The sequence below is a fragment of the Aotus nancymaae genome, unplaced genomic scaffold (genome assembly GCF_030222135.1).
Source record: "Aotus nancymaae isolate 86718 unplaced genomic scaffold, 86718_ANA_hifiasm-v0.15.2.pri h1tg000041l, whole genome shotgun sequence".
NCBI lineage: Eukaryota > Metazoa > Chordata > Mammalia > Primates > Aotidae > Aotus > Aotus nancymaae.
The window spans coordinates 6,213,295-6,229,110 of NW_026988455.1; the positions used below are offsets into that span (position 1 = coordinate 6,213,295).

The following is a 15,816-nucleotide window of genomic DNA, read 5'->3' on the forward strand; positions in this document are numbered from 1 at the left end:
AGTCTGTATGCATAGATGTGTATCTACAGTATACATACATGCACGTATAGACAGGCACATAGAGTCTGTATGTATAGATGTGTATCTACAGTATACATACATGCACGTATAGACAGGCACATAGAGTCTGTATGCATAGATGTGTATCTACAGTATACATACATGCACGTATAGACAGGCACATAGAGTCTATGCATAGATGTGTATCTACAGTATACATACATGCACGTATAGACAGGCACATAGAGTCTGTATGTATAGATGTGTATTTACAGTACACATACATGCACGTATAGACAGGCACATGTGGTACCAAAGAGAAACAATGCTGAGCTTCCTTTTGATGCTTGGGAAGGCCTCCAAGGGTTAAATTGTTGAGACATGGGCCTTTAAGAGTGGGTTGGGTTTTGAGATTGTAGGTAAGGAGTGCATACCATAGCCAGGGGGATTGGAGCAACAGTGTTGGGCGTTTGATGTCAAAATCTGAAGTCTTCTTTGGACTCTCCAGGGTGATGATGATGAGTGAGGTTTGGCCTGTGAGATATATGCTGGGTTCCCTGGTGGGGTTTCTTGCCTGGTTGAACTGGGACCTCTAACCTTGTATTGCTGAGGTTGGGGATAAAATTCCCAGTGCTTCAGAAGCATCAGGAAACCATTGGCTGTATTACGCTAAAGCAGACCCTGTTTAATGAAAAGCCCACTTGGTTTATCAGCTGCTGTTGGGTGGAGGTGTTTGAGCAAGGCAGGAGGGTCCCTGGCCTCTCAAGTCGGTGAGAGCAGTATGTCACAGGCAAAAGTGATGACCTCATAGCCTTAGAAATAGTGGTAAGTCATTCCCAAGGATGGATATGCCTTGGAAATTGTACAGAAAACTTCTTTCATCTTATTCCTGCCGCAAAACAAGTAGACTCTCTTTGACAGATTTTATTTCAACTGGGAATGCATGCACACTTATGGCTGTGTACAGTCAGACTTAACTTTCATTCCAGGGCTGTGCTTTTAGCTTGTGGGTCTTATCCACTGCCAATCTCTTTGTCTCAAGGGGAAAAATGCTGTTGTGATGATAAAAGTACAAGATGACCATTACTGAAAGAACTATAAAAGTGGAAGAATAAAGTAGTTACTCTGAATCCTATAGCCACTTACCATTATGATAGATTTCCTTCTAGTCTTTTTCTCTGTGTATATTTAAAAGTTTATGACTCTTCCAGATTATAAAAGTAATACATGTGGAAAACACAAAAAATATTTAAAAAATCAGCAGAATATATGACTTACCTTGGAGATAACCACTGTTAACATTTTAGTGTGTTTCTTTAGTTTTAAAATACATAGATATGTGCATATACTTCTGTTCATTAAAATTAGTTTGTTTTTATATAGTTTATATTATGTTCAATTTTATATTTTTCAAATATTGAGAATGCTTACGAGGTTACTGAAGCCAAAATGTAATTTAAATTGATAATTTGTTAAATGGATATGTCAAAACTTATGTGATCATTTCTTATATTTGCCATGATGGGGAATTATCTTAATGCTGTGGTAGCCTCCAAGGACACTATCCCAGAAATCACTAACAGAAAGGCTCACAGATCAGATTAAGATGATTGAATCATTCCATTTATTAAGTGAATTTAAGCACACAAAGAGAAGTAAGAGGAAGGAGATGGAGTAACTTCAGTCCATCAGGGTAGATGGACCACACTGCTTGTATTCTGGCTTGGGTAGTGTTCATATCCGGACTCTATGTCTGCCATACATCCTTCCACTCCACTGGCATGGTCGTGAGGGCCAGATCTGAGAATGAGCAAGGGGACTCAAGAGACAGAAGGTGCCAGGAGTCCAGATACCTGCTCTGTTGGAGAAATGCAGGGATGGTGTCTGGCAAAGCTATCACTTAGCAACAGCCCCTCTTGAGTGTCCAGAACTTTCTTTTTTTTTTTTTTTTGCCTGTCTCAGGCAAACAGGTTGGGCCAGAATGAGTGTCACCAGTGGGTGGCTGATCTTGGATATTAATGAATACTGAGCCACCACTTGGTTTTTCTTTTTTATCTTTAGTTTTTTTTTTTTTTTTGAGACGGAGTTTCGCTCGTTACCCAGGCTGGAGTGCAATGGCGCGATCTCGGCTCACCGCAACCTCCGCCTCCCGGATTCAGGCAATTCTCCTGCCTCAGCCTCCTGAGTAGCTGGGATTACGGGCACGCGCCACCATGCCCAGCTAATTTTTTGTATTTTTAGTAGAGACGGGGTTTCACCATGTTGACCAGGATGGTCTCGATCTCTTGACCTCGTGATCCACCCGCCTCGGCCTTCCAAAGTGCTAGGATTACAGGCTTGAGCCACCGCGCCCAGCCTAGTCTTTAGTTTTAAGAGATCATCTACATTTTTTTCTGAAATAAACTTAAAAGATATCCACCCATTTTGTCAGATGTATTTATTCTGTAGCAATTTAAGTATTAAAATCAGTTTCAGTCCTAATCCTTAATAATAATATGTTAATCATATTTCAGATGTTTAGCTTTCTTACGGCAAAAAAGAAACACAGGCATAAACCTATATGCTATCCACCTGCTAGTCCTGCAACATGATTTTAATAAACTCTTACTGATACTTGAACAATTTATATGATGTCAGCAGAGAGATATCCACAAGAGTGATTATAAAGTAGCTCGGTTTTTAAGTCAGGAGTTATGGTCTTTGATCCACTGCTTAAGATCTGATCTACATTATTTTCTAGCTATTCTGGTTAATTGCTGGGCAGCTGATGCATGATTTCTTCCTTGTAGGATGCTGTGGTTTCTTCGTAAAGAACTTGAAAAATCTCACACTGAATATTGTCTGTTAGTTTCTTCTCATTATAACCTCTTGTTTCAAGTCTTTCATGCAATACATTGGTATCTGTTCTCAGCACAAAAACTGTATGAAACCAGCGTTCAGGGAAAAATCACAACCGTAGTAATCAACAATAACTACCTTCTCTCATTTGGTTATCTAACTCATCAACTACTCTGTCGTCATCTAAAATGGGACAAGCATACTCTTCGTCGTAGCCATCATACAGTTGTTCTTCTTGAGCTAAATCACCCACATTAATGTATTTCAGTCCTGATTTTGACTCAGGTTCTTTGCCTGGTGGGGTTTTTCCAACCCCTGATGTACCAGCGAGCAGGATATTCAGAAACAGCATGATCCCAATGGCTCCAAATGTGCCCTTTGCACTAGGGGGAGGAGCCGGAAGGGAAACCACTTGGTATTTCTGTCCCTTCCAACCTGTGTTCAGACTACATATCCTCTTCTTTGTTCATTTATGGCTGGCGTCTCACAGCTGCGTGCTTGTTTACTTTCTGTACTTCACACACCTTAGGCATTTCATCCATCTTATTTGGTTGTCTTGTGCTCTACAGCAAAACCGAACCTTCCTATAGCACACAGGGCACTGTTTATTTCAACTTTTTATTCATATAGGTAATACTTTGATGGAGTCTTTGCATATGAAGCTTTATTAGTATCTGAGGACGGATTATCAGAAGTGGAATTACTGAGTCTGAAGTAACCATTTACAAGGCCTTTTTGTTTTGAAACAGCTTTGCTCTGTTGCCCGGGCTGGAGTGTGGTGGCATGATCATGGCTCACAGTAGCCTTGACTTCCCAGGCTCAGTTGACCCTCCCACCTCAGCCTCCTGAATAGCTGGGACTACAGGTGTGCATCACCATGCTCGGCTAATTAAAAAAAATTTTTTTTTAGAGACCGAATCTGTGTTGCCAGGGCTGGTCTTGAACTCCTGGGCTCAGGCAATCCTCCCACCATGGCCTCCGAAAGTGTTGGTATTACAGGTGTGAGCCACTATGCCCAGCCTTTTTAGGGCTTTTATCGTCTACTGTAAAGTAAGTATTGAAGAGAGAAATAGGAGAGAACTCTTGCTGCAGCTTTACACTCAGGTGGTCTCTGCTGCCCCATCCTATCTCCAATCCCTGTCCCTCCCTTGCCTCTCGTGTTTTTTTTTTTTTTTTTTTTTTTGCTTATTTTACTTTAAAAAAATAGGACAGTACATCCACAGAGGGCACATAAGTAGGGAAAATAATTATGACTCCTACCTCTGTCTCTCAGGTACCAGTTTCCTTCCTCACAGGGAACCTTCCCTCATGGTTTATGTGTGTATTTTTTTTTTTTTTTGAGACAGTCTCACTTGATCGCCCAGACTAGAGTCCAGTGGTGCAATCTCGGCTCACTGCAACCTCCATCTCCCAGGTTCAAGCGATTCTCCTGCCTCAGCCTCATAAGTAGCTGAGATTACAGGCATGACCACCATGCCTGGCTAATTTTGTATTTTTAGTAGAGACAGGGTTTTTCCATGTTTGTCAGACAGGTCTCAAGTCGCCCTCCTCGGCTTCCCAAAGTGGATTACAGGTTATGTGTGTATTTTTAAGCACAAGTGATAATATACCACATTTACTTTTCAGTAGTTTGTCCTCTATTTTGGAGATCTTTGCAGTTAAGTAAATAAAGGACTTCTGGTTTGGGGAATTTAAAAAATGGCTGGATCGTATTCTATCATATGGATGCACTGTAACGTATTTGCCCAGTTTCCTGTTGATGGACATATTTTGGTCTCTGGTATTTTGTTATTCTTAGGTGGGTGTGGTGGCTCACACCTCTTAGCCTAACACATTGGGAGGCTGAGGCAGGCAGATCACCTGAGGTCAAGATTGAAGACCAGCCTGACCAATATAGCGAAACCCCCTCTTTACTAAAAATACAAAAATTAGCTGGGCATGGTGGCTTGCACCTATAGTCCCAGCTACTCTGGAAGCTGAGGCAGGAGAACTGCTTGAACCCAGGAGGTGGAGGTTGCAGTGAGCTGAGATCACGCCACTGCACTCCAGCCTGGGTGACAGAATGAGATTCTGTCTCAAAAAAACCACATTTTTTTGGTTATTCTTAATGAATATTCATGAACACATAACATTTTGCATATTTGTGAATTTAGGTATAGGAGAAATTCCTAAGATTTTTGAGTCAAAGGAATACACTTTTAAAAAGTGGATAGGCATTGCTTAATTTTTGTTTTTGGGGGAAAGATGTAAGAGAACCTCTGTTCCCAAGACTTCTGTTGTCTGCGCTGTTGTACTTTCTGATATTTGTCTTTCTGACACAAGAAAAATAGTATCGTGTTTTGTTTTGCATTTCTTTTATATGTGGAGTTGAACATCTTTTCACTTGTTGAAGAACTATCATATTTCCTTTTCCAACAATTATTCATACGTCTGTGCCTTTTTTCCCTGTTAGGTGGTGGTGGTCTATTATTCATTTGTTAGAGGTCCTAATTAAGCTAGTCCATTGTTTTAATCGTGAATAATTTTTCCTGTATCACTTGTCTTTATAGTATGTATTGCCATTCAGATTTTTTATTAGATTTAGACCCAGTATTCCTACTTTTGGGTGTTTACTTCAAAGATTTGAAGTTTGTGGAGAAGATTTCTGTACTCCCATGTTCACTGCAGCACTGTTTACAATAGCAAAGTTACAGAATCAACTTAAGTTCCATCAGCAGATGGATAAAGAAAATATGGTACATATTCGCAATGGAATACTGTTCAGCCTAAAAAAAGAAGTTTGTCATTTGCAACAACGTGAGTGGGGTTTTGTGTTTTTTGGTTTAGGGTTTTGTTTGTTTGTTTGTTTTTTAGTAGAGATGAGGTCTTGCTATGTTGCCCAGGCTAGTCTCAAGCTCATGGCTTCAAGCAGTCTGCCCGCCTTAGCCTCCCAAAGTGCTAGGATTACAGTTGTGAGCCACTGCATCCAGCATTACTGGGAGTAATTTGAATTTACTGAAAGCTGATGAACTTTCATCAGGCCAGTGGATTGTGTCTGGCTCCCAGACCCAGCCTGCAGCCAGCTGCTCTCCAGAACCCTTTACGACACACTGCCCACTGTCCCTGTTGGCAGCCACAGTCCAGTCCTGGAAGTGGGACCCCGAACAGTTCCTGCAATACTCCTACGAGAGAGACCAGATCTTCCTTTTTCAGAAAAGCATTGCTCTTGCTTCACGTGGCAAGTAGTGATTTAGCAACAAAACTATTCCTCTCTGTTGTTTGTTTTTTTGTGAATTTGCTGCCATGATCTGTTGAAACACCTTAACTGTGGTGTTTTAGCCACATAGTCGCTTACCTGCTGTGTGACCTTGGATAAGGATTCCACTTCCCCAATCACTTCTTCCTCAGAAAGTGGGAAACGAGATGGCCCACAATTATGAAGATGAAGTACTGGGTCTAATAATTCTCATCTAACTGTGTGCCCAGATCAGATGGCAGTTGGCTTCAAATTTTTATGTGTGCAGGAATTCATGGGGAAGGGGTTGTTAAACATGTGGATTCTAGGCTTGGTGCGATGGCTCACGCCTGTAATCCCAGCACTTTGGGAGGCTGAGGCGGGCAGATCACTTGAGGTCAGGAGTTCGAGACCAGCCTGGCCAACGTGGTGAAACCCTGTCTGTACTAAAAATACAAAAAATAGCCGTGCGTGGTGGCGTGTGTCTGTAATTATAGCTACTCAGGAGGCTGAGACGAGAATCCTTGAACCCGGGTGGTGGAGGTTGCAGTGAGCCGAGATTGCACCACTGTACTCCAGCCTTGGCAACAGATTGAGACCCTGTCTCAAAAACAAACAAAAAACAGGTGGATTCTTGGGCTCAGGAATGGGATCATCTTCAGTGATTCTCAGGCAGGTAGCCCATGTGCCACCCTTTGAAAGCCTTAAGTTAGAGTCAGGGAAAGCTGATCAGGGATGGCTCCTCCGTCCCCTAACCCCTTCCTTCAACAGTCATCTGTCTGTTTCTAGCTTAGGTTTAGTTGTAGCATCCCTAATTCAGGTTTTTAGACTCTAAGGACCATTATAAATTTATATAATAATAGATAAGCACATCTATATAGAGGGAGAGAGCCGCAGACAGACACTTAGAGGATTAGCTGCTTTTTGCTCTGAGATTAATTGTATTTTTTTTCTCACTTCATTGATTACTTAAAGACTTGAAATTTACCTCCCATAAAAAAATGCCAGGAGTTTGAATTATGATGTCAGGTATTTAGATGTCTTTCTGGGTGTTGGCAAATGCTAGGACCCTTCCCTTGTGCTTTGGTAAAGAGAAGTTGGTCTTTCTGTCCAGCAACCTGTGGGCAGCTGTGTAGAAGGGCCCCATACAGCAAGCCCTGTGGATTACTGTCAGTCTGTGGTGTGACATGTATCCCATGTGGTAGCTTTCAGGCTCAGGTGATTGGCTGCTGTTTGCTTATGGTGTGAGTCACAGATGGTTGCCCATTGTCTTAATTAACAAGAAGCTTTCACTTGGCTCTGGGATAGGGGTTACTCCAGTGTTTCCAAATGTTAGTGTGAACATAAGTCACCAGGGGTTACAATGTGGATTTTAATTCAGCAGATCCGGTAGGAGCCTGAGGATCTGCTTTTCCAACAGGCTCCCAGGTAGGGACCTTATTATCTAGGGACCTCACTTTGAGTAGCAAAGGATTAGGAGTCAGACCGATTAACCTAGATTCAAGCTGTGTTACCTTGTGTGACTTTGTTTACTCAAGTTGCTTTGCTGAAGCTGTTTCTTCTTTATATGACAGGGACAATAAGATTAAATGGGATAAAGCACCTAGCTGGACAAGTGTCAGCATTCCAACCAGACAATAGTTCGTAAGATTAGAAAGAAGTAAAGAACACCAATAATTCGATGGTCACCAAAATATATCAGAGCAAATAAATTTTGAACAAATCAGGAGGCTTACCGATTGAATAGATTTTTGAAAGTACCAAAGGAAAGAGTTCAGTATGAGGCAATGCCTGTGGTTAAGATGTTTTTCCTGTAATACATGTTTATTGTTCATCCTGTCCTGAGACCTCCGAGAAATAGTTACGTATACAAACACTGTGTGTAGGCCAGTATGATCTAGCAATGCTGCTTTGCTTGGAGAGTAGGGGTTTATGAGAATGAGATTTCTGATTCCCTGGTTTCATAACTCGATACATAGAAGCTAACTTATTTTTTGGTAAGCTGTTTTTTTTGGAAATAATAATAGTTATTTTGATGGAGGCATGCAAGGATATAGGAAAAAAACAAATTAGTTTCTCCTGATATCCTCTTAACAACACGTAGCACAGATTACTTTGTGATCTCTGGTCACCAGGATGTGTGAGGATTTCTCCCCACATATCCGGCAAGCAATTCTCCAGGGGATTGATTCTCCTGCAGACACCAGCTGGGTATCCTCTAATTCAATTCTATTTTGACAGTACCTAGAGATAGTGTCAGGTCCCACAGGTTGATGGCTGAGTCCCACAAGACTGCTCTCTACTTGAGATGCCAGTGGCCAGCACAGATTGTGGCCTGAGCTGCTGACTGACAGGCTATACATTGGAGGTTCCCATGACTCCCTATTTGGATTCAATTAATTTGCTAGAGGAGCTCACAGAACTCAGGGAAACATGATGGAAAAGAAGCATAGGGTGAGGTATGGAGAGAGAACTTAGAGCGTCCATTCCCGTTCCGGGTAGATGTACCACCCTCCAGGAACCTGCATGTGTTTAACTATCTGGAAGCTCCCAGAACCCAGTCCATTTGAGTTTTTATGGAAACATCGTTATGTAGGAGGGACTGATTAAATCATTTGCCATTGATGTTCAAGTCAACCCTCAGCCCCGCTCCTCTCCTCTGAGGTTGGGAGTGGGCCTGAAGTCAGTCCCAACTTTCATATGGAGTCTGTGACCAGCCCCCATCCTGAAGCTGTCTAGGGTACCCCAGTCATCAGTCATCTCATTAGCACACAAAAGGCACTCTTACCACTCTGGAGAGCCCCAGGGCTTTAGGGGTTATCTGTCAGGAAACTGGGAAGAAGACCAAATATATATTTCACACTATTGTAAGGCAGTTGCCTATATTCTTTCTACTTCTCTACACAGAATTAGAAGATGAGGGTTGTGATCCTGGCTCTGTCCCTAAGCGGCATGTGACTTGAGGGAAGTCTTGCAGCTCTGGGCCTTTGCTCTGTCCAAGCTCTGAGAGAGCACAGGCTTTGTCTGCCTTATTCACTGCTAGGTATGGTATCATTTTGGAGCCTTGGGTAGATTTTAGTGAACTTCCCTGGATGAGTGGAAAGTAGGGTAGATGTGATTTTACTGTTTGGGAGCCACATCCCTATGTGTTAATGTGTGTTAAGAACACTTTTGTTGTTTACTGTTCTACAGGGAATTAGACATGGCTGCCCATGGGAATCACTGGGCACTCAAGTGCCACTGGGTCACTTCCAAAATTCAGAAACCTCCCCACTACTCCTAGATTCTGATGTAATTGATCCTGGGGGTACAGCCTGTGCATCAGGATTTTAAAAACCTTTCTAGGTGATCTGTGGCAGTGGTGTGGTCCCGGCTACTTGGGAGGCTGAGGCAGGAGTATTGCTTGAGCCTGGGAATTTAAGACCAGGCAGGACAACATAGTGAGACCCTGTCTCTCTTTAAACAAACACCAACCAACCAAGCAAATTCTCCAGGTAGTTCTAGTATTTAGCCAAGATTGCGTATTATTGGATTAGATAACTTGATTTTTTTTTCTTTTTTTTTGGTTTTTGATACACTCTGTTGCCCAGGTTGGAGTGCCTGATTGCAGCTCACTGCAACCTCTGCCTCTTGGGTGCAAGCAATTCCCTGCCTCAGCCTCCTGAGTAGATGGGATTAGAGGCACCCACTGCCACGCCTGGCTAATTTTTTATTTTAGTAGAGATGGGGTTTCATTACGTTGGCCAGGCTGGTCTTAAACTCCTGACCTCGTGATCTGCCTGCCTCAGCCTTCCAAAGTGCTGGGATTACAGGTGTGAGCCACTGTGCCTGGCCAGTATGTTTTAAATTTTCATACAATAACTTGTGTGTGTGTGTCTGTGTGTGAACATGTCTGACTTTTGAAAAATGCACAAAGTCTTGTGACTGCTACCGCTCTCAAAATTTCTAGCATCCAGTTTTCACAAATATACTTTTGGAGTTTTGCTCCTTGGAATAAACGTTCGGCCTTCCACTGACATTTATTTTATTGTTACTATTATTGCTGTTACTTCTGAAATCCAGTATTTTAAATAATAAGTATAAATTTCAAGGCTGGGCACAGTGGTTCACGCCTGTAATCCCAGCACTTTGGGAGGCCGAGATGAGCAGATCACCTGAGGTCGGGTGTTTGAGACCAGCCTGACCAACATGGTAAAACCCTGTCTCTACCAAAAATACAAAATTAGCCCAACGTGGTGGCACATGCTTGTAATCCCAGCTACTCAGGAGACTGAGGAAGGAGAATCGCTTGAACCTGGGAGGCAGAGGTTGCGGTGAGCCGAAATGGCGCCACTGCACTCCAGCCTGGGCAACAAAAGCGAAACTTGTCTTAAAAAAAAAAAAAAGAAAAGAAAAAATTTCAATACTGTTTTCTAACCCTTCTTTGCCATGTAGTTTGGAAACCCTCATAATCAGTTGTTTAGTGGTTTACAGTGTTGGCTGCTTAGTAGAATCACCGGGGAAACTTTTACAGCTACAGCAAATGCTCAGGCTGTGCTTGTTTTTAAAGCTGCTCAGGTGTTGCTAATGGGGAGCCAGTCCTGAGAAGGACTCTCCCAAGGCACTCACATTCAGGTCAAAGGTCACAGGTCTTGTCAATTTCCTCATCCCTTCTCCTATCCGTAGGGGTTTCTGCTGTCTTGTTTTTTCTTCTGTGGCACTAATTTGGGTGCATTTTTGAAAAGAAGGAATCCAAGAAAAGGACTAATTAGTACATATTGATTATTGGAGATGGTTAAATGCTGGTAATAAATTTTTGTATTTTTGCCTATCTGTGGTGGAATCCTGCCGATCTCGACGGCACATTTGTTCTGTCTTCCTCCCTGGGCTGTCTGAACAGCGCTGTAATAGTGTAGATGTGCCATCTCGCGGCGTGATATCGTCTGTGGGCGTGAGGGAAGAGATGGGTGCCCTCTGCTTGGGCTTTGTGAAGTTAGCAGGATGCTTCCCTGACAGAGCTGTTTGCAAGAATAAGTGCTGTAATTGTAATTTAAAAAAATCTTTTACAATTTTTAGTAGACCTGGAATAATCGTACATGTTTATAGGATACAGAGTGATATTCTGATAAACGTGTATGTATGTCATGATTAAATCAGGATAATTAGCATATCCATCACCTCAAACATTTATCATTGTGTTGGGGACATTCAAAATGTACTCTCCTAGCTACTTGAGAATATACAATAAGTTATAGTTAACGGAATTCACCCTAGAACTCAGTCTGTCATTGTAGTTTTTAAAAGGTATTTTCTAAACAGGTGGTGTTCAAGGAACACCTTCACCTCTAGGACTGACAGATCCTTGATATTTGGGGGTTGGGGTCTAATCTTCAGTAGTACTTAGTCCAGAAGCTGAACCAGCTTACTTGGAGGTCTCAGCTCCTAGAAAGCGGAGTAATACCATGCAGTTTCTAAAACACTGTAAAAAAAGATGATCTTATTTGATATGCATATAACAAACCTGTTTTATGGATGTAGAAATGGAGCCTCAAGGAAGGTGGTGATTTACTTGCTCAGTCCCTCAGCTGAGCTTTTCACTTTTCTCTGCCCACAGTCTTGATTGCTCAGCCAGTGTAAGTTAGGCTTATCCTAGAGGTGAGATGATGGATGAGGATGTTAAAGGATTATTTTAAGGATGAGTCGGGAGATGCAGTTCTGGCAACGTTCAACCTGATTGATTGTCCTGCTGCTGTACTTTGGGGATTTCTGGTCTCAATCGCCTAGTTCAGGCATCTAAACAGGGCACCCTTTCCTTTTTATAGTGTTGAGGCCCCTCAATGCCTTGCCCACTCCCTTGTCTGGCATAGAGCTCCACCTCCTACGCTCTATTAAGAGCAACAGACTTGGCTGGGCGAGGTGGCTCATTCCTGTAATCTCAGCACTTTGGGAGGCTGAAGTGGTTGGATCACTGGAGGTCAGGAGTTTGAGACCAACCTGGCTAATATGGTGAAACCCTGTCTCCACTAAAAATAGAAAAATTAGCTGGGCGTGGTGATGAGCGCCTGTAACTCCAGCTACTCAGAGGCTGAGGTGGAGAATGGCTTGAACCCAGAAGGCAGAGATTGCAGTGAGCTGAGATTGTGCCACTGCACTTCAGAGCCTGGGCAACAGAGTAAGACTGTCACCACAAAAACAAAACAGAACAAAACAAAACACCACCAGTCTTTTCTTTGTTTTTACTATTCTAATATTCTCTCCATTCTTTCATCAAGAGTTGAAGAGTAATATATTAATGGCCCTTGGATATTAAGTACCTACACTTCTGGCCCATTAGCCCTAATACTTACAGGACTACTTCAAACTATTGTCATCAATAGTTTGCATTGAATGCAATATAACTTACCCAAGCCCTCAAAGCCAAAGTGTTAGATTGGAACTCAGCTGTGTCAGATGAATAAATTATTTCCAAGTTGTACAGTGGAAAGTTCATTTCAGGGACAGATGTACTTATAGAAACAAATCCTGTCCCTGTTGTGTAGGCTCTAGGACCTCTTCCAAATATTCTTCCTCTTCGGTTTTAGATTTGGGGTTTTAGTTTGATTTCGGAATCTACAGGATTCAATATGTACTTTCTAAGGAGACAAAAAGAAGTTGTACCTGTAAGAATGTTAGAATGTTAAATTGTCCCCTCTAACCTCTTTCTATATGAGGAAGTATATGTCCACTTGATAGATTCAGGTCATTTGTGAATCAATAAACCTAGGACTGTCATTCTGCAAAATTGTTACAACTTCTAAGAACAAATAGAATGCTTTAAAAAAATCTAGGGGTAAGTATATCCCATTTGATCTACTTTGGAGAGAGGGTAAGTGCTTTATAACCTGCTGATTACCATAATAAAATATCTCTATTCTTCAGAAAAACATAAAATGCCAAAGATTTTAAAGTATAGAGCATCCTGTAACTTATTTCTGGTAGGGGATTTAGGAGATTCATTTGTGATTTGCAAAGGGAGAATACCCATGGAGTCTAAATTTCAGGGCCAACCCCAGCAAAATCCATAGCTTACCTGCAGGCAAAGATCTGATGACTTTGTCTCCCTACTCATCCCCTCTTTACACTTAGCCAAATTGTGAGCAGACATTTTAGGGAGCTTAAACAATGAAAATCTGAGGCAGTGCTGATAGAATTGAGGCATGCTTTCTTCAAAGCATTTTCGTTTTATACAGGTAAGATGCTGGGAGTGGAAGAAAGTTGTCCTGTTATAATAAATCATACCTGTGCCAAGATTGAGTGGTGGGCGGGATTGGTACCTCAGCCCGCTGGGCTGTGAATAGTCCTCATGGTGGTGACGGTGGGATTCTCAACAAGTCTGTCACCCAGTGGGCCCATGTCCTGAAAAGAACAGTGTATATGATTGGAGTGATAATGCACCTTCATTGGGAATGGACTCTCCAGAGATTAGAGGTCTATAGGCAAATTAAGACAAGGGCCTGATGGAGGATGTGATTAAAGTCAGCATCACTGTGAAAGGGTATCAGCAGGGGGAGTGCAGTTTGTCTATCAAATACCTGAGCAGTGGAATTAATGGGCATCTTGGAAACTAGAAGAAGGTAGTTCCACTGCCTGGTGGGGGCAGGTTGTTAAACCAAGGGGGTCATTATCTCAGGTGAATCATCCAGACATTGCATCTACCTGGCATGAAGCATTCATTGGGAGAGATTTGTAATGTTTAAGGAATGATTCTTGCTGTCTCTCTGGCCATCATCTACCCTTTTGTTTGCAACTTTTATTCATAAACATTCACTGAAGACCTCCCATGTGCCGCAAGACCATTACTGATGACCTCAAGACCCCTTTTAGGCACAAAAGACCAAAAAAAAAAGAGATTAAAAGTCTATTTTGACTTAATTGTTAAACTTCCAACTGCTCATTTTGCAGATGCATATAAATACTTAAACTACAATAAATAAATTCAAACGAACTCATCATTGTGTCCCAAGGGTTCATTAAATATAAAAAATAAAGCAGGCTGGACATGGTGGCTCACAACTGTAATCCCAGAGCTTTGGGAAGCTGAGGTGGATGGATCTCCTGAGGTCAGGAGTTCAAGACCAGCCTGACCAACATAGTAAAACCTGTCTCTACTAAAAATACAAAAAATTAGCTGGGCGTGGTGATGGGTGCCTGTAATCCCAGCTACTCGGGAGGCTGAGGCAGGAGAACCACTTGAATCCAGGAGGCAGAGGTTGCAGTGAGCCGAGATTGCACCACTGCACTCAAGCCTGGGTGACAGCCGTCTCAAAATAAATGAATGAATGAATGAATGAATCAATCAATCAATCAATAAAAAACAAACCTTTTTCACATGAGTAAACATCTTGGCCTTCAAAGAGTGCTCTGTAAAACTGGGAGTGACCTAAGAACCAATCACATAAAACGAGGTATGCAGGTAGAGATATATGCCGGACATTATGAGAATATGGACAGGTAGGCAGCGCTTTCTCTAAAGGAGGTAAGGAAAGAAGTGTCAGCCACAGTGTGGTCATTTTGGGACTGTGGTGGGTCGTACTGAAGAGGGTAGGAGGTGAGAAAATGCTTGCAGAAGCCAGGACCTGAACTTTGGAACTCTGAGAAGTCCAGCATAGTGGGAGTTTTAGGAGTGGTGAGGGACTTGAGAGATAAGTACGTGCTTAAAATGTGATGGGCCTTTCTGCCTAAGGCAGCGTTTGGATTTGATCCCAAAAGGCCTTAGTCTGGGGATTCACAGGGTCAGGATGCATGATCCAGGTGGAAAGGCAGAATTAATATACTCATGGGGAGGATTACCAGCGAGTTCAGGCAGTAACATAGCCAAGATATGCTTGTACGTACCTAATGCTTCATGGGGGGATGCTGGGATCTGGAGATATTTCCCCAGTCCATCTCAGCTTTGTTATTCCATTGAGGTTTGCCCTGGTCCCTGCTGATGACAGATCAGGAAGATGACTAACCTGTTAAGGTGAGATTCATGTGCTGTAGGAACTAGGCTGTGAAATTCTGAAGTCAGAATAAGAAACTGACTTAATTTTCACACAGGGCTGCTAAGATGACTTACATTTGGGGCTGGGGTGAAGGGTGGTGGTGAAAAGTGGGTAGGTAATCAAGAGTCACCCCAAGTAGAAAATTTTTATCCCTGTGCTATGGATATGAGGTTTCATACTGTTCTCTCTACTTTTATGTTTAAAAGGTTTTGTAATAACATTAAAAATAGGAAGAATAATAGCTTCACGTGTTTTCCTGAGAATTAAATGAGGTAACACAAGTAGAGATCCTGTATTGACTGTTGCTGTTATTGGCCACTGTCTTGGCTAAATTTCATTTTTCCTTCCTCACTCTATTATATCTTGCTCTTGACTTTCTTGGCCTATTCTGTTTCCGGCCTGGAATTTGCCTTGTGGATTTTGGAAAGTTTAGCTTTTCTGGTTTTGACCCTGGATGATGCCTGTGTATCTTCTCTGGCCCATCCTGCCCGGGGAACCACCCCGACCAACTCCCCAATCCTATGGCCTACCCAGGGTCAGCCCTGCTGGATTGAACTTTGTTTGCTCAGGTCCATGTGTGTGTGTTGGAGGGGAGAGGAGCGGACTGAGATGGAGAGAGAATGAGCCATAGAAAGTACACTTGACAATATTCCAATATCCCCCTTTATACAGTGGATCTCTTCCTGAAATGTTTTGTGGCAATTCGATTTTCTTTGCATTATATTTTTATGTCTAGGTGTGTATGTATACAACAGTAAAGTC

The 15,816-nt window shown here is 42.3% G+C and overlaps 1 protein-coding gene and 1 pseudogene across 6 annotated transcripts in view; one reads left to right on the forward strand and one right to left on the reverse strand.

Moving 5' to 3' along the window:
* TLN2 (talin 2) overlaps positions 1-15,816 on the forward strand; it is a 464,397-nt gene that overhangs the window by 137,745 nt on the left and 310,836 nt on the right. The gene's annotated exons all lie outside the window — the stretch shown is intronic.
* Positions 2,685-3,190, reverse strand: LOC105717538 (adenylate kinase isoenzyme 6-like; annotated as a pseudogene).